General features: G+C 47.6%; 1 protein-coding gene across 1 annotated transcript in view; it reads left to right on the forward strand.

The window, feature by feature from the left end:
- Positions 1-19623, forward strand: part of LOC308055311 (alcohol dehydrogenase 1) — a gene marked incomplete at its 5' end in the record, with an annotated part of 231269 nt that overhangs the window by 139183 nt on the left and 72463 nt on the right. The window lies entirely within an intron of this gene.

The following is a 19623-nucleotide window of genomic DNA, read 5'->3' on the forward strand; positions in this document are numbered from 1 at the left end:
CTTGTGTGCAGGCGCATCCCCAGTGGAGTGATGGATCTTAGCATACGGGGGGAGTGGTCCGTGAGCCAGGGAAACCCCCTGGGAGGGCAGAGACCTGCTAGGAGGCAGCAGCTCCCACGAGAGCAGCTGAAGAGGTGTGGGCAGGGCCAGGGGTCCTGGAAGCTGCTCCTCACTCCCCCAGTGTTCAGCCCTGGGGAGCGCTGCGACCGGGGCGGGCAAACAGGTGGCTTTGCAGGGTGGCCGTTTGGGTGGGAGGGCACCTCTTTCAGGGGGAGACATTGCGCTGGCCAAAGGTGAGAGACTTGAGGTACACACAAGCCAGCAACTGGGCATTGTTCTGTGGTCATCTGCACAGGTCAAGGACCATGCAGTGGTGGAGCTAAAGATCCTTAGGGCAGCGAGGAGGGTGCACAGCAAGCTCGCCCCCCTGGGATAGCTAACTGAAGTTTTCAAAAATGAAGTTCATGTGAGAGGGTTCTCTTCTTCACTAAAAACTTTTATGGATTTTCTGTGGGAATTGAAACTGTCTTGTGAAAGAGAAGTCTAGAATCTCACTAGTTATTTAGCAACCTCTTTGTATTATATACAATAATTCCTGGTACAATATGTTTGGGGGATTTTAGGGGTGTTATTCTACCCAAATAGCAACTTACGACATGCCTAATATTGAGATTGGTAAAATTAAATGACAACCAAGGATGTTTGGGTTTTACCCAGTATGGTGCACCAGAATGGTGCTACCAGCCAGCACTGTCATTTTTATATTGTAGATAAAATGACACCCCAAACGTTGATTATCATTGCAGCATGCCATAGCATAGCAGTCCACGAGCTTGTGGCCCTGAGGCACAACAATTTCAGGACATTGCACCTGCGGGTTACATGCTACTCGTGTAACTTGTTGTTGGTTTTGTTGGTTTTGCAAGCCATCTTGGGCACAAGAGGAAGATAAAAACTGTGTCTCTGAGGTCAACAATAAATCAGATTTAGAGTTTCTCGTTGTGCTTTTAAGGCCTTTTGAAGAGGCATGGGGCACGCTCTCTGTCTTTGTGTCCTCACCAGGAGTGGGACTAGTGTCCGTAAGAGCTGGAGAAAAGGAGAAAATGGAAGAAGCACGGGCAGATATTTTTTATGCTTGGAGGGCAAAAAGAGGGGCACTTGTGTCGTGTGTGTCTCTTTGTCGTTATAGGTAATGTTTGGGTAACGTAGAGTCTGCGATGCTGTTGAACATTGTCAAGAGAAGGCGTCTGATAGTGGAAGCTCTAAGAAAGGGTTCAGGTAGCTGCTGGCTCCTGATGCCTAGGATGCCTATGGAGAGGTACTACTGCTGGCGCTACAAGATGATGACCTATCTAGAAGGAGAAAGGCAACGTGGATGGAGTCGGGTGAAGGGCAGTAGTGTTAGTTGCCAAAGTTGTGTGATCTGTGAGGTTTGGATACCGTAGGGTTCCCTCGTTCAGCTCAGCCTGTTGACTTCAGTGGAAGGTGAAAGGATGAATATTATTAAGGCATCCGATTCTGCCAGTACTTCTGGCATTTTGCCTTGACACGCTTTCCTTTCCCCACAGCTGATCCCTGCTTTTTTGCCTAGAGTGCTATAAAAATATTAAGGTGTTTTTTTCACTTTTAAAAGGAGTAGCCCTTTTGGGTGTGTATTTTGTTGCCTTATGAAAAGCATTTGCCAAGAGTTAGTTGGCGTTGAAAGGGAACAAAGAAGCCATCTACTGTAGCACTCATCATTTACCTTAATCTCCCGATCCACATCACAGAGGTCAGAACTCCCCTGGACGCGAGCACGGTCACGCGAGCTGACGGATGGGGAGGAACGCTGGGGGAGAGGCGTGTCCTGGAGTCCCAGTCTGTGTGCAGCTTGTGCAGAGGCTTGGAATCGTTTCTGCAGAAGCTTTTCCAAAACAGAAAGCAACGTGTCAAGGAGTGGCTTGACTCCATTTCTGCAGCGCTTAAAGGCAGTGTGAAACGTAGGGCTAACACTAGTCCCCAGCAAGGGTGTGCAGCAGAAAACACATCTGAAACTGTCGCTCGCTTGAACAGGAACACCTGTAGGTTAACTGCATTAGGTTAATTGTTACAGCTTCTACTACACAGTTGCCGAGAATTGCAGTACATGTCCACGGCAAATGCGTAACGGTGGAGGAGAATGAGAGTGATGGCGGGTAACTACTGGTGGAAGTCAGGTGAGGAAGCCATTAAGCCTGCAGCTCGAGGCTAAAGAGTTATGGCAGCAGGAATCCTTTACTGGAATTTATGAGCACAGCTGCAAAGTTGCATCTGAACCTCAGTGTGCTGCTTCTAGAGAACGGTGTCAGCCCAAGGAAAACTGCTGGCAGTAAGTAATCTAAAGAAGCTTTGTGTGTGAGGGGAGGAGGCTTTCTCCTGGGCTTGCTTGTTGTATAGTGCAATGTTTTTTCCCCAGTACTACCAAAGCAGAGTAGCGTTAATGATCTGAACATGATACAGTTATAGTTTAGCTGTCGTACTGTTGACACCGTCTCCCTTCCAAGCTCTCATGTGCTACACGTGGGATGCTCACATCCCTCTTTTTGGTTTTGCGCTGTCCTCCTTAGCAATCGGAGACCATCAATTCAGGTTACAGTGTTGAGAAGTGAGGGAGAGTGTGCCGCAATAAAGAGCCATTTCCCATTTTTCTTCCCATTACCTTTTCAGGCACAGTAGAGTTCTTCCCAAGCCTTTTGGGAACATCGGCACGTCCTTCTGGGTGTCCTCTTGGCAGGCTGCTGCTTACAGCACAGACCAGAGTGTTGTTTAATCCTGTGCAAGAAACCAAAGGGTACAGTCTTTCATACAGTAAACACGCGCAGTTAACTTGGCAGGTGATCTCCAAGGAGACTCTGTGCTGGAAGGATGGAAAAGGGAGGTATCGGACCTGACCTTTGTAGGCCCTGATACAGGGCTGATGGAACGGTGTGTAAACCCTGGGTAAACCTGGCGTACTTGGGTAGGTGGCAGAGGGCCGTAAGCAGTCTGTTAGGGAGGATGGTGTGACCAGCCGCTACCTCAACAGTAATGATGCTCCAGGTACGACCTGGAGAGTGGGCAAGTGGGGTGAAGCCCACTCCCTGAGTGGTGCCAATCAGGAGAAAAGTGTCATTTGTCCGGCTGTCTTCAGAACAGGCTTGTGGTTTTCAATGAGAGCCGCGGCATTTAACGGAGAACTGGAACCCTCCTTTCTTAGCCAGGCTCAAAGGAATTTCATAAGGAGCCACTGTTCTTCTGGTGGAATACCAGTCAAACTGGATTTCACATGGCAAAGCAGCAGTGCTGCGAAGTAGCTGGTGGAGGATTTGCAGCACCTTGATTCTGTTCACATACTAAGCCGAAAGTAGTTACAGCCGAAACAGTTACTTGTTGTCTTGGTGCAAGAGTAGTAGTTGCACCTTGTAAAGAGTTTAGTGCAGCTAAGCTGAGGTTATTGCTTGCTGAGGACAGGTAAGGCTGCTTAGTCGATTGAAATGAAGGCAGCAGCTTCCTCTGCGGAAATGCTCCTCTTAGAAATGGGAAATGGCAGCAGTGGGTACTTTTGGAACAAAATGGTGGTTACGCTCACATTTCTCTCTGTGCGTGCCAGGGCAGTTGTCCTGGCTCTCTGTGTGGTCCCTCAGCAAGTCTTACCTGGTATGTGGCGGACCATCCGAGGATGGGGGATGTTCCTAGAGTGATAGTAGTAGTTTTCGCCTGAGCAGCTAAGCTGCGAGTCACACCGGTTGTTCTTCCACATGTCGTGGCTCAAGCGAGGTTCACACGTTGACTCAGAATCGGTCTTTGTTGTGTGAACTCGCTGGCCCTCGTGTGCAGCGTCTTTGTTCAGGGCAGGCTGGCTCTTCCGCCGATGGGCTGAGGCCAAACGCTGGGGGTGAAGTGGAGAACAAGTGAGAACAGCAAAGGAGACGTCCAGGCCTTCTTGGTTTCTGCCTTTCCTAAGGGTTGTGTGCGCAGGGAGGCAGCCCCCTGTCTCTTAATAGTTGCTATCTGTTGTAGAGTTTGGTTTTTGAGGTTGAATAACAGACTAGTAGCTGTTATTACTGTTATCCTGTGGGGTTTTTTTCCCTTTCCGGCAGTAGCAGTCCCTAATGTTCACAGTCGTCTTTGCCTCGGGCACTTGCCTGGCACACTCGGTACTGTAATGTCTAAGACTGGGAACATCCCAAGACAGTTGGTTTGTTGAAGGCACCTGGCAAATGTCACACGGGGTGTGAGCTAATGTGTTCTGTTGTGATCTAGTCACGCGGTCATCAAACACTTGCCGTGGCAACCGCATTCCACAGTATAGTGGTGGGTCACAGCTTGGAGGTGGGGGTGGGGGTGTGGTCCGTGAGCTGGGGAAACCCCCAGGGAGAAATAAAATCCTGTTTCTCTAACTCTTATTTATATCCAAGCTCAACTGTGGGTCAATCTGTGGTAGCAGCAGTTACAAGTGAAGGTGCAGAGGGCACCTTCCCCACTGAAATTCAAAAGTTAATTTGGGATAACGCAACTACATTTGAAAAAGAATTCAATCTTGGTGGTATCTAGTCAATTTTACTTACATTTCTGATTAAATTATTAAATTGTTCTTATCTCGACCCTCGACTTTGAACATTCCTTTCCAATTCTCCTCCCCACCCCTCTGGGTGGTGGGCAGTCAACAAGCAGCTGTGTGGTGCTTGGTTGCCGGCTGGGATTAAACCCCAACATTTTGGTACATCATAAAACAAAAACCCCAGCTTCAGCCACCCAAACCACACAAATGAGCACATCACAAATAGCTTTGCTTGACTATCTACTTACTGTGGACCTGTAAGCGTGTAAACGACCAGTATCCTAGTTATGGCACAGAGGCAAGAGGTGAGCATGCCACCACTCTGTGAGGGTAAGAGCAACTGACTGTCGTCTTGGGGTGGAGGGTGGTGATGTGCTCCCCCTGTCGCCAGTCCCCACCCCCCACCCCCCCACATTCTAACCTGTATTGCATCACAATGCTCAAGTGATGACCACCAGTGGTGGCGGTGATGGGCGGCTCTGGTCCTGGCTCACAGTGCGTTCCGGGAGACAGGTAAGAGCCCGACAGCCAAGGGCTAGTTTGAACAACGTGCCCACCTGGCAGTGCTGGCCACGGTCTGACTCAGGCCACGCCTGGAAGAGGCTGACTTCTGTAGGCGGTGTGCAGATGTGACTGTGAGGTAATTCTCTGGCTCCGTTAATCTTGGACGGCCCAGGGGCCCATTGAGCTCTGCTGTGCAGCACCAGCTGGCACAGCTCTCGCCTTGAGTAGGGATGCCTCTCTAGGCCATATGCAGCATTTTACCTCTGTTTTGCTTGTTTCTGAAGGGAAAACCTTCATTTGGGAACGCTGAGCACCGTATGAAAAGAGCTGAGGCTTGAAATCCACAGCAAAGGCACGTAGTGCCGACCTGCACCCAGTTCCTCGCAGCAGGATGTTGTGCCAGGAGAGGGCAAGAACATGGGCAGCAACGGGGCCTGCGCCTGTGGGTGTTGATGGAGCCAGCGGCTCGGGCGATCACAAGTCGAGCAGGGTGTTGCACGTGGTAAGAGAGGCGCATCCTCTCGCAGCACATCTTGCTGACCTACTGAATTGTGTTTTCCCATCAGCACGATCGGCACATTGTCTTTGTTTCACTGTTCACTGAAAGCCATTCCCACAGGTTACCGAGGAGCTGGACTGTAAAGCCAAGGGATCGGGAGCAGGTACAGCCACAGGCAGACAGAGTATGGTTCTTAAGTAGCTTGCGCAATGGCATATTTTACTATCTCCGCTGGGCTCTTGTGAGCGTCAGCAAAGGGATTCAGCAAAGCCTTCGCATTCTCACTGTGTCCGTGCCGCTGAGACTTCAAGAGCCACTGTGCCCTGTTCTCTTTGCAGCTACAGTGCCACTGGGAGCAGTGGGTTTGGAGGGCAGGCTCCCAGGGAGGTGGGAAGAGGGGACAGCTTCCAGCCAGGGCTCCGCCGTGGGTGGGATGCGACAAGGGTGGGGCAGAGTGTGACAAGGGAATCGGGGAGGCAGAAGCCCTGCAAAGAGCCAGGTTTCTGCGGGTGGGTGGTTTGTTTTCATTCTAGCGCTTTGGCTGATTAAGGGCGGGACTCTGAGCTGAGAGGCTTGGCTAAAAGGCCAGAGCAGTGCACCTGCAGGAGCACATCACAAGACTGGCTCCCAGTGTGTTGGAAGGGCTTGGGGTATCGGCAACCTGACAGCTTTGCAGCTGAGCGACTCCTTGGTGCGCGAAGTCAGTGGTGGCAAGATTCAAAATGGGCATGTCTGTAGGAGAAGGCCTCAAGGACAAGAGTCCAAGTACTGTTCGCCTGATGAATACAGACTTGTTAGAACTTGTAGGGCACAAGCCCTGGGAACAAAGGAGCAAGCTAACTGCAGACCCCTGAGCCGTTACAGTTGAGGAGGCAACAGACGGACAGAGAAACAAGTAGCCAGATAAGGGAACGGAGAGCGCCGATATGTAACTTTGTTAATCAAGAAAGCCGCGCAGAAAGAAACCCCCTAATTTTGGAATAGAAATTGTTGCTATGTCAAGGTAAACTAGTAAGTTCCTATTGTTTTAACGCTGTGCCTTAAATATCAACCAATCAGTGTTTTTTACGCTTAAGATTTAAGCAATCAGTGTGTAATATGTAGAAGGTAGAAACGTATATAATTGTAAGAAAATCACTAATAAACCGACAACTTGCTTGCATCAAGCTGCGTCCCGTCTCTTCATTCGCCGCAAATTGGTGACCCCGACGTGATGCGGTGAAGGATCTGACGTGGAGGGACTCTCGAATCGCCTAACTGAGCGACGTGCAGCGAGTCCCACAGCACTTTGAATGATCCGCTGAAAGGAAGCGGGAGCCGGCCGGCCAGAAATCCCTCCGGAGTTGAGAGGTTGTTATCGATTTGTTAGTAAGTTAAGATTGATTGACTTTATTTGATTGATTAATTGATTTTATAAAATCATTTTATAAAATCGAAAAATAGAAGGATAAGAAATATTTTTAATGAAACTTATAGTTGCACAGTAAAAGCTGCTACGAGATCTTCTGTACATCCTGTACCAAGGCTAGAAGAAGGGGCTAGAACCATTGTTAAAACTTAGGTAATAACTTTAGGGTTGAAAGGTTTCTTTGTATCTGACCAGTCTTCTGTATGTACAAGTGTATTGAAATGTCAGAATATGAGATTAATGGAAACCGGGGAGAGTCGACTGGAACAGCTTGTAGTTACCTGCCAAGAAATCGTGAACTTTAGTAAAAGGTAATTCCGGCAGGGGGAGATCGCGACCACCGACTCATATACCACCTACCCAAATCGTACCCCAGACCCATTTCTAGACCTTTCTAAGCTCTACTGCGCAGAATCGGATATAGGAGGAGAATATGTTAATGATTTATGGGAAATGTCATGGTTATGCATGAATACTTAATGAATATGTATCAATAAGTTTTACATATGGTGTCTGATTTTGAGACCTGGCGTGCGTTGATCGTGAGAGGACTCGCTCACGCACCCGGCCGTTAATAAAGAAGTGTCTGCTTATCTACATCACATTGGTGTCGATAAGTTCTTCATTCCGAGATTTGGGCAACAAGGTGAGCTGTGGGAAATCCGTAATGGGGAATCAGGTTTTGTCCCCAGAAAGAGACGTATATGAGCTTATGAAAGGTCTCCTTAACAAACATAAGAAAAGTATTTCTGGGCATGACCTTAAAGCAATGCTTAAGTGGGTGCAAGTAAATATGCCTGCAGTGATGCAACTACAATTTTCACGCGGGAACTTTGGGACGATACAGGAGTGAAATTGTGGGATTCTGCGACAAAAGGCAATACTGAGTCCCACCGCCTGCTCTCTTTGTGGAGAGTTATTTTTGAGACTATGAAAGCACAAAAAGAAAAGGCAGAGGAAGGAGAGGAGGAGGAGTCGCGAGCTCCTATAGCCCTGTCCTTATCAGCCTCTGAATCACAGTGCTCTAAACCCCTGGGTGTTAATGCAGTGGAGTATCCGCCAGAAGAAGACCCCTTTGACCCGGGACCGGTAGACCCTGAACAAGAACCTGATTTATACCCTCCTGATCTGCGTGATGTGTGGGCAAAAATAAAGAAACAAGCCTTAAAGGAGGAGGATTTAGAAATGGCTAAAACTATAGTTGCTCCGGTCTTGTATTCTCAGGGTCGGGCAGGGGGAGCGCGGTGGGAGGCTCTTTCTTTTTCGGTTGTTAAAGAACTGCACCGCACGGTTACGGAACATGGTATTTCTTCTCCCTAGTTTATAAGTCTGTTATCTTCTGTGTTTGGTACTTATGTCATGACTCCTCATGATTTGAAATCTTTAGCACGATTGCTACTGACCCCGACTCAGTACACGTTATGGGAGTCGCATTGGAGAGGGGGGCTGCAAGCGCTCCTGCTCACGCATGTTAATCATAATGATGCTGCATTAGCTGCACTAACAACAGAGCATCTTACGGGCACCGGTGCACGTGCTGATCCGGTAGCGCAGGCTCAACACTGCCCCCGTGCGGCTCTCGAGGCAATTAGAGAAGAGGCGGAAAAGGCTTTTTTCCAGGTTCCTGACGTACAAAAGCCACAAAAAGCTTTTGCTAACATCACTCAGGAGTCTCGAGAACCTTATATGCAGTTTATTGATAGACTAAAACAGGCTTTGGAACGTCAAGTAGATAATGCGGAAGCTCGGGATATATTGTTAACAATACTAGCTGTTGAAAATGCTAATGTTGATTGTAAAAGGCTACTGAAGTCTCTTCCCAACCCGAACCCCACTTTGGTGGAAATGGTGAAAGCATGTGACCAAATCGGTACTGTTGACCATAAGTTTGAAGCTAGGGCTGCTGCTTTTGCAGCAGTGCGTGGTGTGGGGAATTGCTATGGTTGTGGTTAGCCTGGTCATTTAAAGAGAAATTGTCTTGCTCGGGCTGCAGGGAATAGACAACAACCTCCTGGTCCTGGAGTTTGTCCGAAATGTCGGAAAGGGCGTCATTATGCTAATCAATGTCGATCTAAGTATGACTTCCAGGGACAACCGATACAGGGAAACCGACCACGGAGCGCGGGGCAACGACGCGCGCAGACACAAGTGCCACAGCTGACATTTCAACAACCTCGGGGAGAAGCACCGACACCTCAAGTCCCTGTCCAGCAACCTCAGGCAGCACCGGACTGGACCTGGCAACCTCACACACAGTAACACTGCTCGATTCCTCGGTTCATTTATTATCAACAAACATCAAAGGACCATTACCCCCCGATACACAAGCTCTGTTAATTGGTAGATCTTCCACAACATTGTCTGGTCTCTTTGTTTTACCAGGTGTTATTGACTCTGACAGTGTGGACGAAATCAAAATCATGGCATGGACTCCATTTCTGCCTTGTACGGTACCTCAGGGTAGTCGAATAGCGCAATTGATTCTGATTCCGGCAAGGGTAAGCTCTCTTACTACTGATCACCCTCCGCAGAGGAAAGGAGGTTTTGGATCCACAGGGTTACCTCGTATTTTGTGGGTACAATCCATTTCTCCACAGCGACCTATGTATCAGTGTACCCTTATTTACAATGACCAACAAATAGCACCAAATGGAATCACTGACACTGGAGCTGATGTCACAGTAATTTCTCAAGCCAAATGGCCTTCGCAATGGCCACTGACTAATGTCTCTCAGACCCTGGCTGGGATAGGGGGGACCGGTAACAGTCGTCAGAGTTTGGAACTAATTTGAATTCAAGGACCAGAGGGACACGTGGCTTCTGTTAAACCTTCTGTGCTACCAGTCCCTATGGTTTTGTGGGGACGTGATGTATTGTCACAATGGGGAATGTCTATCCAAACACATTTTTAGATGGGGCCATTGAAGTGCGCGGCACCCTAAAAATAACCTGGAAATCTGATGCTCCTATTTGGGTGGATCAATGGCCCCTTCCTTTGGAAAAATTTCGCGCACTTCAAAACTTAGTCTCAGAACAACTGTCCCAAGGACACACTGTACCTTCTACTAGCCCATGGAATTCACCAGGTTTTGTTATTAAAAAACAAACTGGCAAGTGGCGCTTGCTCCATGATCTCAGAAAAATTGACGATGCTATGGAAGATATGGGAGCCCTCCAACTCGGGCTCCCGTCCCCGACTATGATCCCTCGACATTGGCATCTAACTGTCATAGATCTTAAAGATTGTTTTTTCAGTATCCCGTTACATCCAGGTGATGCCCCGAAATTTGCCTTTTCAATTCCAAGCATCAACATGCAAGCTCCGTTGCAGAGATATCACTGGGTTGTACTGCCACAAGGTATGAAAAATAGCCCTACAATGTGTCAATGGTATGTTGCGAAAACACTCAGTCCTGTCCGAAATGCTATGCCTATCTGTGTTATTGTATCATTATATGGATGACCTTTTAGTGGCAGCACAACATCACGAAGTCATGGAGAAAGCTGTAGCCCTTGTCACAGATGCCGTGAATTCGGCAGGTCTCTGTATAGCACCAGAAAAGGTCCAGAAGTTTCCCCCTTGGAAATATCTGGGCTGGCGAATAAGAGCACAAACTATTGTTCCTCAACCGTTGCAGATCAATACCAATGTAAGAAACCTGCATGATGCACAAAATTACTGGGAACAATAAATTGGGTTCGACCACTATTGGGAATTTCTAATACAGACTTGGGTCCTCTGTTTGAACTACTAAAAGGGGACACTAATCTTTCTTCTCCACGTAATCCTAACTCCGAAGCAGATACATCTTTACAAAAGGTTGCCTCAGCTATCGCTTCTCGACAGGCCCACCGATGGGCTCCTGAACTACCTCTTTACTTGATTATTTTAAACCCTGCTCGACAGCCTCATGCCCTGATATTTTAATGGGACCTTCAGAACTCAGAATGGGATGATCAACGGAGACGATGGGACTCGGACATGGAGACAGTCTCCGGTTCACCTCAAATAGTAGAACTGAATGCAGTTGTTCGTGTTTTCCGAAAATGGAACGTACCGCTCAACCTTGTCACTGATTCAGCTTATGTTGCAGGTATTGTTACACGAGCCGAAGCTTCTGTGCTGCGGAATGTTTCACATTCACAACTTTTTACCCTGTTACAGGAACTTACTTTCCTTTTGGACTCTCGATCTGCACCTTATTTTGTTATGCATATTAGGTCTCACACCTCACTACCTGGTTTTCTTGCAGAAGGCAATCGACAAGCTGATCTATTGACGTTACCAGTTCAAGTACCGCCAGACCGCATTGCACAAGCTAAACTGAGTCACTCTTTTTTCCATCAAAATGCTAGAGCTCTTAAACAACAGTTTGACCTTACTTCTCAACAAGCGTCAAATGTTATTGCTGTCTGTCCTGATTGTCAAAAACATTCTTTCCCATCAATTGCTGCAGGAGCTAACCCTAGAGGATTACAAAGCCTACAATTATGGCAAACAGATGCCACACATTATTCTGAATTTGGTAACCTTAAATATATCCACTCTCCCATTGATGCATTTTCAGGTGCCTTGTTTGCCTCTTGTCACACAGGAGAAAAGGCACGAGATGTTCGTAGACATTTAATGCGTGCTTTTGCTACTTTGGGTATTCCCTCAAAGATAAAGACAGATAATGGTCCAGCTTATGTTTCAACAACTATAAAAAACTTTTTTGCCCTATGGGGTATAACTCATATTACTGGCATTCCTCATTCCCCCACCGGTCAATCTCTCATTGAACGGTCTCATCGGTCTCTAAAACGTCTATTACAACAACAAAAAGGGGGAATGGGAATGGCTATTCCGGAGGAACGGTTACAGAAAGCATTGTATGTTTTTAATTTTTGAAATTGTTCTTTAATAGATAATAACCCACCAATAGTTTGACATTTTACTGCAAATACCTCCTTCGAGGTACGGGTTAACTCCTACGGGTTAAAGCCCCAGTATCGGTCCGAGATCCAGAAACAGGTAAAATTATGGGACCATATCCTCTTGTTACATGGGGGAAAGGTTATGCTTGTGTCTCCACAGAAAAAGGACCCAGATGGATCCCAGCAAAGAATGTACGACCTTTCCGTGAACCTTTACCACAGACAACTGATACCGACACCGACCCTACAGAATGCAATAAAAACTGCGTGATGATTTCTGTTTTGCATTAATGTCAGGTAACCAAATTCAGGATATAGCATCTAGATTTTGCTTTTTACAGCGCTTGGAACGGACAATATCGCCCTGGATTAAACCACTTAACAAAGGTAATACGTTTGGACCAGACCAGATCCCCAACGCACTGACGGCACCACTAGCAGATATTATCTTCCCTTACATCGACTTTCAACGACACTGTCATGAACCAGATTGGACGGCGTCTCGATTTCTACGGTTATGTTGCTATGAACGTGGACCATTCTGTCGACCGTGGATCAAGATTCATTGTGAACTCTGTGATCAGGATCGCTGGCGAGTTGTAAGACTAAGGGACAGATGGGGTCATTGGATGTGTTCTGAGTGTAATAATCAAATATTAAGGTTTAATCATATACAGGGGGCTGAACGTTTTATGGGAAAACCTCTTTTGGAATTAGAGGGAGTTATAGGGTTAGGTTCTGAGATTTTGCCAAACTTAGTTTTTGCAAATTTTTTATCATTGATTGAAAGCCTAGAAGTACGGGCTATTGCACGCTTGTTGTTTCAATATATTGTATTAGCAAGCAGAATTTATATTATTAACAAGAACATCATTGTAGGATTAGAGTGTGGACAATCAATGGCAGTGCCTCGGTCGTGGACAATACGACCAGAAGAATGGCTGGTTGTAAAACGACGATGGAAAAAGAAAAAGAGAAACAAGCGTTGTCAGTAATATGGATAATGATGTTCATACCTGGACCTTGGCCTATTGAAGGTAGCTCTTATCCCCCTTTTCTACCAAAGGTAAATGTTTGGGTCACGTTGGCGAACTTGACTGGACAGGATACTCTGTGTCTTGCTATGGCCACTCCGGATCAGCCTTTTTCCACATGTCTTGTGGGCTTACCATTAGATGAATGGCCTATACCTAGGGACCTTCAAAGTCTTTTTCCACCCAAAAACGTATCAAAAAATGTGACAGACAATTGGGTTGTATGGATACCCCATCTCCCGCTGGCTACTCTGGAACCGCAGGAAATTGAACTCCTTGGTTCAGTAAAAATGGATTTTTGCATAAAATTTAACTACATGGGAATAATCGATCTAGGGCATGGGACGTTTCCCCTATTCATCCTGTTTTTAGAAATGCAAGTATCTGGTGTAATTACACTGCTAACAACTTGTCTAAATCTAGCAATACTCCGCTCTCACTACCTGCTGGAGTATTTTTCATTTGTGGTGATCGAGCATGGCCTGTCATTCCTTCTCATGTAAAAGGAGGTCTGTGTAGCTTAGGGCGACTTTCCGTCCTGACTCCTAACACATCTATGATTTTACAACATCGCTACTCTTGAAGGACAAAGCGTGGTGTTCATGCATTTGCCTCCGATTGTGATGATAACATGCAATTTTGGTCCTTTGGCCAACGCTTTATTGCATCTCTTCTGTTGGCTGGAGCTGCTGCAGGAAAGGCGCTAGCAACATTAGATAAGCTTGCTGTTGGCTTGCCAAACAAACTAACGCCACAAGCAGTGCTCTGTCTGGTCTTTTATTAGATGTTGATAGTGTTCGCCACGCGACATTACAAAATAGAGCTGCAATAGATTTTTTGCTTCTGGCACAAGGTCATGGTTGTGAAGAGTTTGAAGGGATGTGGTGCATGAACCTTTCAGATCATTCAAATCAATTCGTGCTAGCATCCAAAGACTGAAGGGTGGAGTTTCTCATCTTCAACAAAGTGATACTTGGGATTGGTTAGATAAACTGTTTAGTGGTTGGGGCATTTCAGGATGGTTAAGAAGTTTAGTGAAGATGATTATATATGCTTTAGTTGCTTTTTTGTTTGTTTAATTACTTATACCTTGTCTTTTACAACACTTACAAAAATTAATAACTTGCTCGATTTCAGGGGTTCTTTTTGTTCAGCAGGAAGGGGGAGTTGTAGGACAAGACCTCAAGGACAAGAGTCCAAGACCATCTGCTGCCCTTGTGACACCGGATTGTCCCAATGCTCGATAGTTCCGTAGCTGGCCCAGAGCTGTTTCTGGACATGAAGGGCAAAGATAAATGTGCTTTTTTTACCCTGAAGCTTCCGTATTAATAGCTTATTTTTGTAAAAAATAAACTAATGGCAAATGTAGAATTAATTTTGTTTCCCAAGGAAGCGATTGCATTCCCTTTTTTTTTTTTTTTTAATTCTTTTAAATGTGACTTTTTCTACATACCAAGTTGGGCACGTTACCCAAGAGCATTAGTAGTTGCTATTTGAATGGATCCCGCCGTCTCTGTTTCTGCCCTAAGTTTTCTTGAAAGTGGTGAATGGTGACCTCACAACCTGTTCCGCTAGTGCCGTTGCAAAGTGTGCATGAACACTCGGCACAAACAAGCAGAAATTCTAATTTTCCTGAGCTCCTCAACAGACAATCACCAGCAACCAAACTGCCTTCATCAGCTGAGCCACGCTGACTTGTATACCCTGTGTAGATAGCTGGGGTCGGTAGATGAGCTACAAGCGTGGGGTTACGCCAATGCTTTAGACTTCAGCTTGAGCAGGATGGACGTCTGCGCAAGCGCGAATCATGTGCCTTGGTTGGCACATGGTGCGCATGGAGTTGAGGCGTCACGAAGTTCATGCCTGTGGTCATGCGTCGTCTCTCCCGGATGCTGTCCTCGGGATGTGTTCACTGGCGAGATAGAACAGCAAGCGAGAGTAGACTGGGGTTTCGATGGGCTCAGCCCTCTGGCTGCTGCTGCCGTTCTCAGCCTTTCAGCGTCCTACAGTTCTGCAGCCACCTAGAAGAGGCTGTTCTTGCGGTCCTGGACTCACACCGATGTGCGCACTGACCCTTTTCTAAATGCTTCAGGTGCCTGGCTGTTCATCAGTGTATTCACCAGCTGTAGACACGATCCTAAGAGAGTAAAGTGGTGATTTGCTTTCAGGCAGCCGGTTGCGGCTATGTGAAGTGACGTGTTCAAGAAGCCCCGAAGGGCCCATTCTTGCGGTGAGTCCGGTGTGAAGTTACTGTTGAAAACAGCCAAATTAGTTGCAGCACATGAAAATTGCCCCAGCGTCAGGTCAAATGCGAGACGCTGAAACCTTTGGCTTTGGACGTTTGTGAGAGGTTCTGAGAGAACAGCTTGTAAAAGCAAGCGTGCTTGTGCGATTTGTGACCCCTCCAGTGCTTGCCATGATGCTGCAACTCCTCCTGAGAGAGCAGGGAGGCAGTCCTCCTGTCTCACCGGCGTCTTTTTGCAGCATGAAAGCGGAGGCTGGTAGGCTGGCCATGGACCGACACGCCTGGGAAAAAGCATGCTGAGCGGTCTTGGCCTTGTGCTGTATTTTGCTTGGGTCCTGATATACGTGCCGCCACGTACTTCACATGCTGTGTCCTGTGTCTTTGTTTAATGCCCGAGTGTCTGTGGCCGCCTCTGTGAAGAAGGTCGTGGACTCCCCAAGTAGTACGTCCTACCTCTGCAGCAATGGGCAGCTGGTTGAGAAGTCAGGGGGCCAGCAATGTGTATTGGGGGACATTTGAGTGATTCAGTATTTTTAATCTCATCTTACTTTGTTGCAGGGAACACCTGTTACACATTTTTTCTTGTCTTCTCATGTAGAAGGAGAGTGGGTGTGGGTTGGGGAAGTCGGTTACCCTGGTGTAAATTGTAGAATCCAGGTGTGCGACATGACTGACTTCCTTGGGAGGACACTGTTAGTGCATTTCTTCTGGCTTCCTGTCGTTCTCAGATAGAATTGAAGTGTTCCTTTACTTAACTACAGCGAGTAAGTTACAGAGCTGGTAATAGTCAGTGTTATTCTAATGCATTTTATTCTACTTCTTGACTGCTTCATGACGTTGTTTGGAACGGCTGCACAGGTAGCTGAGTTTAGCGCTCTGTGTTTGTTTTTGTTTTTCAGAAGGCTCTGAAAACTTGGCCGTATTCAGTCATCACGATCCAGTGCATAACTCCTGCTTACTTCTGCGTTCGCTGTGCACTCCAAAGAGTTCACGTATTTCTCGAGTGGGCCAGCTCTGCAGTGATAAGATTACGTCTCGGGAGAAGGACAGAAAGCAGTACTTGCAGAAGAAGCTTAGTTTGCAAGCTGAGGACTTCACGGAGCATTTAGCAATAGTTGACGTGGATGTGTGACTGTTGAAGTCAGTGTACTACCCGAACCTTCTCAGTAACAGCAGACACATCGTAAAGACTAGAGACTCCCAGCTTTTTGGGGTAGGGACAAGCAATAGTTCAGAAGCTGGGCCATCTAATTTTATCAGAGGACACAGAAACGTCGCTGCCTCACAGAGCAGTTTTGAGAGTTACTCTGCCGCTGCTGCACCCTGACGTGATTGTAAGAATCTGCTTCAGCTTCTCCTGCTAGTGAATCCAGGCCTCTAATAAGGCAGGCAGGTGGGATCAAGGATAACATAACACAAACAGCTTTAATGCTTATCTTGAGTCACACGTTGAACATAACCTTGTTCATTACTAGGATGGGTGAAGTGCCCTTGAGAGAGCTTTGTTGTCAGACATCTAGCAAATACAGTCACGCGTGCTTTGGAAAGGGAAATGGGTGAGAAGGTGCCCCTCTTCCTACCCCAGTATGTCTGTGACTGCAGAGCCAAGCCTACACACAAGAGCTCTTTTGTTCTGGCTCTTATCTGAGCTGAGTCACGCAAACAGATGACCCTGATGCCAAAAGGCGTTGCCTCTGTCCCTTTCCTCATTTAGCTCGCGTCTCATGTACCTATGCAGCATGGTTGGGTTGAATGACTTGAGGACAAAATACAATGAACATCAAATTGTTTTATTAGGAAGCCTGAACGCCTGTCTTTATAATCGAAGTGCTCAGATCACATATTTCTGTATGTGAAGGTGGCTGGGAGATGCTTCAGCGGCTGTGAATAGGGGAGGCCTCTGCTGGAAAAGGGATATCCGTGGTTTGGGTGCGGCCGTGGTACAGGTGAGATTTCTGGTAGAGTGTGAGGGCAGGACGGCCTCTTGTTTCCACCACGCTTTCTCAGCTGTAGCTCTTCCCTGGGAAGAGCGTGTCTGCTTGCGCTGGACCTCTCTTTCTCAGCGTTGCGAACAAAAGATGTTCTTTCTGCCTTTCTGGAAAACATTTTGGAAAAGCAAGCTGTATATTATGAGGCTAGGCTTAGGATGCTGTTAGGCTCGTTTGGCTTTGTCCGGTACGCAGCTGAGAGTATAGAAGCACATCTGCTCTTTGGCAAAGAAGCCTCACTGGGCACCGCTGTCGAAAAGCAGAGGTGCTTGCTTTGGAGGTTTCCTCTTCCTCCTTCTAGTTCTTAGGTAAGATTCCTCTTCACCCTCTCCTCCAGCTGAGTTCCAAGCAATAGTAAATGCTGGCAGCGTCAGAGCTGGCATGAGTGGCTTTGTTAAAATGATCACGTACGCTGGGACTGGCTTGTGTTGCCTCTGTGTGCTTCAGAAGGGGCACAAAGAGGTGACAGTGGCGTTCCTTGGCAGCGCCAGTATGTTTGGCTTGCCCTGACTGGGTAGAGGGTGCAAGAGTGGGCTTTGGTAGCTGGAAAGGTCTGAGGAGGCCTGACGTAGCCTGCAGAGAGTGAGGGCGAGATGTTAGATGAGGGTGAATGTCAGAGTTTGCTGGCAGAGGGAGTTTCAGCTTGCGTGTAACTTACAGGAGCAGACCTCAGAATGTCACAGGCTCACAGAACGGCTGGGGTTGGAAGGGACCTGCGCAGGCCATGTCGTGCAACCCCCTGCTAAAGCCGGTTTGCCTCGAGCGGGTTGCACAGGGTCGCGTCCAGGTGGGGTTTGAGTATCTCCAGGGAAGGAGGCTGCACAGCCTCTCTGGGCAGCCTGTGCCAGGGCTCCGACACCCTCCAAGTGAAGACGTTTTCCCTCACACTCGGATGGAATTTCCTGTGTTTCAGTTGGCGCCCGTCGCCCCTTGTCCTGACGCTGGGCACCACTGAAAGGAGCCTGGCCCCATCCTCTTGGCACTTGCCCTTAAGATATTTATGTGCACTGAGGAGATGCCCTCTCACTCTTCCCCAGGCTACACAGGTGCATCTCTGTCAGCCTGTCCCCGTAAGGGAGATAGTCCAGTGCCCTGATGGTCTTTGTAGGTGTAAACCGTGCACTGCAATGTAAAAGGAGGTTGCTCTCCAGGGGGTTTCCGGTGCTGCTAAAACTTGGTACTTGTATCAAACTTGTATCGAATTTGATACACGTGTAACTACACTTGTATCAAATTGCCTGGCGTGGCTTGTACTTAGGAGCATTTTTGTGGAAGGCTGGCCATGATCAACTGCAATCACAAAGTTACCTTTTTCACAGGAGGAGAACTGCGGCGAATGAAGAGACGGGACGCAGCTTGATGCAAGCAAATGTCAATTTATTGTACAGAAGCACGAGTTTTTATACTCTTTCAGAAGGTGCGCGTTTTAAACAGATTGGTTCTTGCAGCTAAGCCTTGCATACTAGGCAATCCCTGATTGGTGGTTAACTGCCAGCAATTAACAGCAAGGTGTTATCTTTCCTTGGTGCCATCCTTGGCGCCATCCGTCTCCCACTCCCCTGTGCTCTGTAAACACGCCTCATCATGTTAATTGTTGTCTAGACAAGCTCGAGCACATTCCCCTCAGCTAACTGATTGCCGTGCATGGTTCTAGTTTGCAGACCGCTCCTGCAGAGAACCCAAAAATTTCTGGTTGTGGGGTTTAGCTTATCCCTCATTGTGGCAACCTCCCTGCAGGTTTTACGTGGCCGGAGTCATTTCCCCGTCTAGGCTTCTCTGATGTGGAGGGAGAGGCTTCAGCAGAGTCGGGCTGTTGATGTTTTCTGCTGCACCTTCCTCAGATTTCAGCACGTCTTTCTCAGTCAGTTCTCAATCCACCAGACTGAGCACAAAGTCTTTCTCTGAAACGTGAAGGTAGCAGAAATATTGTTCAAATTCCCACTTGCTGCTGATCTGGATGTTTGGGGGTGAATTCAGGAGTTCCCTTACCACGTTTTCAAAGGGCTTAAAGACACGAGAGAGACATTTTGTTTGCTTTCTGCCCGCCCGCAGCCGCCCAGAGCCCCAGTGGGAGAGCGCGTTTTTCCGCCCCGCACCAAACCGGAGAGCGCTGAGGTGTGAGTGACTACTTTCTGTCTGCTGTCACCTGACTGCTCAGCGCAGCCACAGCTGGGCCCAGCGCACTTTGCTGGACCCGATACCTTCCACCTCGGCAACGCCACTCAGCTCAGGTCGATGAGAATTTCAGGGTTTGATGTGAATGTACAAGAGCGCGTGCTTCTCAGAAAGGGATGCAGGCGCGTATCTTTGTTACCTTGTTTACTTGCCCTTGCAAACCATTCTTGGATCTTGGTAAGGGAGTCTGTCTCCAAAAGTTGGCTGATTTTATCCAGCACCTAGAAGACGTACAGGATAGTGACCATGAAAGAAGAGAAGCTGATTCGTGACAGTTTTTGCATGTGTTTCCATT

This window comes from Falco punctatus (assembly GCF_963210335.1).
Source record: "Falco punctatus genome assembly, chromosome: 1".
NCBI classification, from domain to species: Eukaryota; Metazoa; Chordata; class Aves; order Falconiformes; family Falconidae; genus Falco; species Falco punctatus.